The sequence below is a fragment of the Schistocerca serialis genome, chromosome 11, assembly GCF_023864345.2.
Source record: "Schistocerca serialis cubense isolate TAMUIC-IGC-003099 chromosome 11, iqSchSeri2.2, whole genome shotgun sequence".
NCBI lineage: Eukaryota > Metazoa > Arthropoda > Insecta > Orthoptera > Acrididae > Schistocerca > Schistocerca serialis.
The window spans coordinates 184,301,791-184,310,305 of NC_064648.1; the positions used below are offsets into that span (position 1 = coordinate 184,301,791).

General features: G+C 37.1%; 1 protein-coding gene and 1 long non-coding RNA gene across 2 annotated transcripts in view; both read left to right on the forward strand.

Annotated features, from left to right (window-relative positions):
* The window catches only part of LOC126427123 (uncharacterized), a 525,102-nt gene that overhangs the window by 74,865 nt on the left and 441,722 nt on the right, over window positions 1–8,515 (forward strand). The gene's annotated exons all lie outside the window — the stretch shown is intronic.
* LOC126427127 (uncharacterized) lies at window positions 1,750–2,412 on the forward strand. Its single transcript, XR_007576542.1, has 3 exons — window positions 1,750–1,861; window positions 2,020–2,130; window positions 2,290–2,412. It is a non-coding gene; the product is annotated as an uncharacterized LOC126427127 (long non-coding RNA).

An 8,515-nucleotide genomic window follows, 5' to 3' on the forward strand; every position in this document is an offset into this window, starting at 1 on the left:
CATACATACTTACAAAACTTTTATCAGACCTGTCCTCGAATACGCCAGCGCCCTGCTGGGAGGAATTCCGCACACGGTAGCAGACAGACTTTACAGTACAGAACGATGACTGCTCTGCAACCTTGCGAGACTCCCGGCAAGGACGCCCAGCAACGACGTATACGAAATAGTTAACGTGGAATCACTCCAGACACGACTGACAAAACTGCGTGCGAACTACGGACAACGAATACTAACGCAAAGACCTGACATGGAAAACCTAATTACAACAAGACCTCGGACTCAACGACTCCCCAAACACAAATATATCTGCCCAGCGCGTACGGTAGTACAAAACACATCACACCACTTCCCAGACTTAGCCCCAACTATGGAACCACTGACAACCCATACCACTACCCCTCCCCACCTAGACGTCAGACAATAAAACACAGACAGAAATATACCCTCCTCCCTCTTTCTCTCCCTTTCTCTCTCTCTCTCTCTCTCTCTCTCTCTCTCTCTCCCTCTCACTCACTCTCTCTCTCTCTCTCTCTCTCTCTCTCTCTCTCTCACACACACACACACACACACACACACACACACACACACACACACACACAAACAACAAAACGACAACACTCGCACAATTAAACAAGCTGGCACACTCTTCAACTACTCAATCCTGTTCTGCCACTGAAAAAAATAGAAAATAGCCATAATTGTACAACAAAAGCAAGTAACAATAGTAACATCATTATATGCTACTCACAGACTAACTTCAAAAACCTCTTCTCATAAGCTCTCCTCCCCTCTGCTCCACAACCGAACACAAACGTAATTTACGAAATATTACACACAAATCACACACAGAAACACTACACACTCCAACGTAAATAACCACAATTATATATCACCATATGTCAATGTTTACACCTTCAAACCTCACCAGATGCCAATGCTTAAATCTTTATCTCTTACTGTCACACCCCCAAATCTCTCCCTTAACCTCTCCCCTTCCATATTCTATTATTATAAACATTGTTAATTCTAGTACTATATACATTGAGAAACTAAAATATAACCATGTAAATCATATTTTGTTGTTAAATTCTACTACTATATTCTTTGTTAAACCAAAATATAACCTGTTAATTTTACTATAACCTTGTTAATTATATAAACTTGTTAATCATATATTGTAATACTAAATGTTAATTGTTAATGACCACATCAAAGTGCAAAAAATCTGTAAAGCACCTTTCTGCAAGCACTTTAAATTGTATAAAAAAAAGAAAATAAAATTGTAAACCTCACCTAAGGCTAAAAAGTGCAATGCAAGCACTAGAATAGCCCGCCCTCCCCCCTAAGGGAAGGGAATGAAATGTGCTAATTATGTGAGATTGGGAAAAGAATTTTTGGAAGGCACAGTTGATGTGAACTGTGCTGTTTAAGATAACAACATGTATGGAGGAGGTAGGATGGCCAAGTTTAGGATAAAGAGTGTATTATCGGGCTGAGGTTAAATGATTTGTGACTGCAGTTATTGATATGGTCGCTTAAAGTAGTCAGTAGTGATGGGCTAAACTGCGATATTCCGATATCAGTGATTTCTGTGAATGCTATTTTTCAGTATCTGTTATTGTTAACTGTGATCTGTCGCAGTTAAGAGTCGCAGTTACGGAACATAGGTCGTGTATCCCTCCGCCACTGCTACTTCTGCGATTTCTGCTACTTCCGCGATTTCTGCTACTTCTGCTACTTCTGCGACTTCTGCTACTTCTGCGATTTCTGTGACTCCTGCGATTTCTGCGACTTACCACCGTATGAAAAAGTTACATCTGTCCGCACAGAAAATTGCATCTCAACAAACCTGTCATTGGTAAGTATGTTTTACGTTTTTTCTTCCGTTAGCTTTAATTTTATATTAAAGAAACAACTGTGAAAATACTAATAGTGTAATTAATATGTAAGTAGCCGTACAGTACCGTAATAGTTCGTACTTAGAAAATGAATTCTAACATATTGTTATGTTCACAGGTACCTGAACTACATTTCAGTCACTCAGTAAAGTGAGAACTCAAAATATCATTGTCAACAGATCTGAAGAAATTGCCACTGCGTCTTTAGACCGTTTTCGTCAGACGAGAGGTTAGTTTATAAGCGTTTCGATGGACGTAATTACTTCAGTGAGATCGTTCTTGCAAATGTGATATTCATTATAGCAAATATTAGCAATCTACTCTGTCAGTTATATTGCTAGTAATTAGTGACAGCAAAAATTGTTTAATAATCCTTGTGTTTTTGCAGACGCAGTTCTGACTCTGATTACTGGTTGCTGTACGTATCTATCCACATCAAGGCTGTTGAGAGAGACTCGTGAAGATTCAAGACAGCTCTTAGAGGATTTGCAGTTTAAAAGTGAAATAAGTGTGTGAGTGATTAAACTGTGTTTTATTGAAATTGTTGTGCGATTTTAAACGAATAATAAATGTTAAATACAGTGAGTGAATAATAAAAATCTCATTTTCCACATGTTAAGCCGTCCAATACCCGTAATTTTCCGCCACTTACTTATTGGTAAACACTTGTTGGATAGCGACGTGCCCCCCCCCCCCCCCCCCAACCCTTTCTCCACAATCTTGGTGTGACACTGACCAGTAACATGTCCTGAAGTCTACAATATGCATTTTGAGGCTGTTGATATGAAAGTGGGAAGTACAGATCTTCCAGTTAAATCAGAAATAGCTTAAGTGCATTACTTGAAGTAACACAGGAAAAGCTTACTTATGTAGGTGGTATTAGTGTCGGCAAAAAGTTCTTCTGTGTGAAGTTGCCATGTAGAACACCAGATGTAAAACTTTTCTCCCGAGTCTTAACCTGTGTCGGGACAAAAGTGAGGCATTCATATGACTCAATAATACTGTTTTCATTTCACTGCACTTATACAGATGTCTGAGTTCTGCTGTGTTAACATTGCAAAGTCCTGTAGGCATGTGGAGTATTAACCAAAACTGTCATATTGGAAGCAGAATCAAACACATTTGTTACGTTACTTGATATTTTCAGGAGAAAAAGGCAATGTTGCTTCTTATTAATATAATACATTCAGAGTCACAGCAGTATTTGACCAACCATAACTGATGCTGAATGTGCATGTCGTCATATAATATGAAGGGCTTATTTCAATAGTGGTACAAGTCCATTACCTCCACTTTTCTGTCCATAATGCTTCTGAAATTAATGATCCAAAAAAACATAAATAAAGGTTCAGCTATAGCAAGAGGCCATATGCTTGAATATTTCTGATATCTCAACTGCAGATTTTTCAGCGCTCATTTAACTTTACGACTCTGTGTCTCAAAATGAACAAAAATGGACTTGTACCACTATTGAAATAAGCCCTTCGTATGCACACACAGCACGTCAATCTCGTGAGGCACAAGGCTCTCATAACGAAGTACGTACGTCGGTCAACAGATGGCACTAGGAAAAGTATGTTAACTGCGCTTTTTAGTTGCTACTTGCGACTCTTAGTTGCGATTTGTCACAGAAATCGCAGTTTGACTCGGTAACGAATAGCGTAGTATGAACTTCGCTCAACAGATGGCAGTGCTAACTGCGCTTTTTAGTTGCTACTTGCGACTCTTAGTTGCGACTTGTCACGGAAATCGCAGTTTCACTCGATAGCGTGTCGCAGAGATGAGCGTAGTACGAACTTTGGCCTACAGATGGCAGTGCTAACTGCGCTTTTTAGTTGCTACTTGCGACTCTTAGTTGCGACTTGTCACAGAAATCGCAGTTGGACTCGATAGCGTGTCGAAGAGATGAGCATAGTACGAACTTTGGCCTAAAGATGGCACAGGCGTCTAAAGCTAGCCAAATGAGGGATGCTCAACTACCGGACCTACCGATAGATGGCCCTAGCGCGTGCCGGCCAAACAACATGTCATTGAGTGTCCGCCAGAGATCACTGGTGTCCGCCATATCTGAATTTGGCAAAAGACGAAGTGTCAAAACACGGATGAAAATGTTTTTCGTTCTGCGCCCTCATAAGTCTTTTATATTGGATGTTCTAGATATCTACACATCAACATAATGAAGTGTTTCTAATCTAGGGAGAAAAAACAGTGACTGTTCTGCTATGAAATTCCTAAATTCGAGTGTGTTTTGGAAGTTTGAGAAGCTGACCTATAAACTGTTTACTATTAATTTTATGGGTGCTTTACTTATTTGCCCGTTTTAAAACACTATTTAAGATTCAATGGAGGTCAAAAAATTACCTTGCTTGCCAAAGCTTTTAACTACAGGTATAATTCGGAAAATCAAGTGTGGAAAAGAGTGAAGACGTCCCTTGAAGAAAAGTTGACATCGTTTGCTTAGGGGTATCTATACTGACAACAGAAATTACAACTGAACTATTAAAGTATTACTTACGTATAAACGGAAAAAATTGTTATTTTTCTTTATCTGAAGTGATGAATTACCGATCTGAATATATGCTGACACTGTAATTGCAACATGCACTTACGAATTTGGCCCACACTTTGATCAGAAATCTAAATGCCATGATATTATTAACGCCTATACATGGCACAGTGTATTTTAACTGAGTGAGAAGGTAGAAGTACTAGTTTTTGACAGTGCTTCAGTCGTTGATACGAGACAAGAAATACATTTAATTGAGACAAACACAAAAGCCAACGTTAAGGCTCCTCTTAAATGCATGACTTGTATCATTTGGAGGTTAAGGCTATTAATAATATTATATTGGACTGATCCATGATGATGTAGGAAGTGAAGGAACTTGTTGGAAATAACATCGATCACAGCTGTTAATTTTAAGGTTGGGGTGTCTTAAAACTGTAATTTTCGAGTCTGACACCCAAACAATGACTGGTACCATGGTTTTATTTTAAAATTGAATTCAAAACATGTCAGTGAGCAAAATTATTACACTATGAATTACAACCATGGAATCTTATTTCTGTGAATCTTGGTTCCAGTCTTTGACATGGTGTCAATCACTGAAATGACTGGTTGTCAGTATAGGGCCCAAGAAAAAAACAAACCTGAAAGCAAAAGCTGCAGAAGCTGGCATCCCAATGGCTGCTACAATCTGTGAGAGACAAGGGTGACATTATATTGCAAATTTAGTGTAAAAAGTTCCGTGTTGTCTGAATTTGTCCTATAATGACAGGACATTCTAGTCCAGTCGATTTTCTTATCTGAAAAAGTACACTAGCCAATAGCAATGGCACAAAGGCAGTGCCAAATTACAAACTATCCAGTAACAACAGAAGTATTGCTGGACAATGTACAGTAAATAATATGTAATAACGTGAGAAATTCAGAATTGGTTTGAAGAAATAGAACAGTATTTGGAAAGAGAGTAACATTTTGAAAATAACAAATGACGCATTTAGAGTTTTCAGTTATTATGAGAGCTCGCTTAATTTTTTTTCCACTCTCTTCTCCATTCTCAAGGGAAAAATGTGATAACATGAAAGTGCAAGAAAGTTGTGTACAATGTTGGAAATGACGAAAAAGAAAATCTCACCATGCTTTTAACAGCATATGCTGCTGTAAAGCTTGCTCCTCCTAAGAACATGATTTTCTCCAATCTCTCTCTCTCTCTCTCTCTCTCTCTCTCTCTCTCTCTCTCTCTCTCTCTCTCTCTTCCTCCCTCCTCCATGTGAAGAGTATTCCTGTAATAATAGCTAATAGCATACCAAGAACACGAGGGTGTCACAGTGGAGGTTTGTTTTCTGGTACGGATGTCTGATACAACTATTCCACAGCACAACTTACTTTCAATAGGTATGGCAGCAGTGCACTCCCATAGGATAACAGAATATTATGTCCTCTAGGAATCACATTGGGTACACCACTCACAGCATAAACTGTACAGCAACTACCATGTTTTGTGAGCAAGTAAAACCAGTCAGTATCTTTAATTTTAACATAACTCTTGACTCCCATAATTACCTGCTTATACATGTGCTTGTACTACAGGTTATTGGTAAAGCAAATACTTATTGAATAGGTCTTCACACTTTTAATACTTAGCAGAAATTCTTTTATTACTGTATCACCTCTATGGTGAATTAAGAGGTACTGACTGGTTTCTTTGAACATTTAATAGAAGCCTTCTTCTTACCTGCTATTGATAAACAGCCATTCCAAGTTCTGTACAGAACAATCTCTCACATTTTTCATGAGGTTTGTTATTCTGTACACTAAGATTTCTTCTTCTAAATGCTAAATATTGCATTCAGACATTGTTGGTATTAAAGGTAATTCATGAAATAAATTATATTTAAACCAGAAAATTAAAGGTTCCACATGGCACATGAAAAGTACCTTGCTACACACATGTATGTACAGATTCCAAAATGTCTGTGAATTTGAGTTACAAACTTTTTTAAATTGAAATATGTAGATCACAATACTTTGGGTCTGCAATAACTCAAACGTAAAATACTTTAGTTCCCTATGGGAAACTTTGATCTTTACGTGACTCGTGCAACTGCTTTCACTCTTAATGGAAAACTAAATGGTTTATGTTAAAGTTAACTAGCAAAAAGTGTAACCATTGTTACATAATTTCTGTGAAGTAAGATTCCTTAATGTTAATTCCTTCCTTTGTCATCATAACTTGATAATTTCAGTTCCATATGGGACATATGAACTAAAAAGAATGAAATGCTTTTATTAAAAGACCAAACAAAATCTTTTTAACATGTAGTACACAGTTCCAATCAGCAAAAAGTGTAACCGTATAATGAAGGTAAATGTTGATTATTTGCATTCTCTTCCCCCCCCCCTCCCCCCCCCCCCTCAACCCAGGAAAATATAACAGAAAGACCTCCTAGCAAAATAAAGACAAAATTCAGAAAATTGGGGTTTGTCTGAATCAGACCCCCTTATTCTAGAATGGTTCTAAAGTAATAAGAATGCTTACAATCAATTGGAACATTGTGTTCATTCTAGGAAGTATTAAAACAAGAATTAAGATAGTAACAATTTTATTGCTCTTATGTTGCAGAGTATCCACAAACACTGCTGTTTGAAACATAGGGCCACTGCATACTCCATTTGATCACACCCATTCTGTGATTAAACTGTTTTCTTAAAGTGATAAATTCAAGTTAACATAGTTATTGAGGGAAATATTTTCTCACACTGAAAGCCATCGGTCAAATAAGTCTCAGAACGTTTTTTTTCATTAATTTCAATCAAATCACCTGTTTTTAATGCAAGTGCATATTTTGTAACACCAAACATCTTAAAATAAGCTTATATAATAAACAATTATAATTTTGTTACAATATCTACACAGGATGTAAAGAGTTAATTTTACTTCAATGTGATTCATCCTTTGAAGTTCATAATTACACAACAACAAATCTATGGACAAAATAGTTTTAAAAAATCTGTCAAAATGTCACACCCATCTGCATGGAATGTCCCATTACATAATCTATTCCAATTTGAGCACTATACATGATTAAACAATATGAGTTTATTTAACTTCTGCCTTATACTTGATTTGTTGTTTAAAATTTTCTCAGCAGGCTTTTTTTCCACATGTTTTTAAGCGTATGCAGGAGTATAGGGATGCAATCTTACAAACAAGTTGAGTCTGATGTAAGTCCTCAATCCTAATTTCATAACGGTAATCATGACCAAGAGCAGGAAATGGGTAATCTACAAATTTATTTTTAACACAATGCAAAATCTTGGCCTGTATATGTTTCTGTCACATATCCCCAGCAGTCACAAACATCTGAAACAGTTTCTGAGTATTCTACAACAGAGTACACGCAGTCACTTGTTTTAACCAGTTTTCCCCTTTTAACAAAATTTACAAATGCATTTTTATTGGCCATATTGGGAAAAACATAGCAATAAATACATTCTAATGCAGATTTAACCACTGGTGGCTTCAGTATGTGAAGGCAGTTTTTGCATGTAATCTGCCTTGAAAGGCGCAATGACACATACCCTGCAATATAATAGAGTATGTTTTGCTTGTAAAATGAGAACTTAATCTTATCATCAAGCACTTTCATCACTTCCTACTACATGCTTTCATGCATGAAAAACATAAACAGGTAGCGAACAACACACATTAAAATTTGAGCAATTCCCATTCATTGCAGTGACACTGTTACCCAAGACCAACATTCTAATGGCACATTTGAACTGGTATGCATTTGTATTGTTGTTACAACCACCTCTGGACCGAATGCAGGGAAAAAAAAGCTCTATGTGGTCTTGTGACAGTTTATATGTTAGCAAATACTTCAGAGGAGATTCAACACAAAGCCGACTTGCCAGAGATATGTGTCTGACTGATTGCATATTGGAAATTATGTACTTAAAAACATCTTTTAAGAAGCCAGGTTCACAGTCTACACTTGCCAGCCATTTGGAAATCAACGATTTATGGGGCAGAGTTATTAATTTCTGCAGGTATTCACATGCTGCTGGTGAATAAAAGTACACAGTCATCACAAACATTTTCACATTT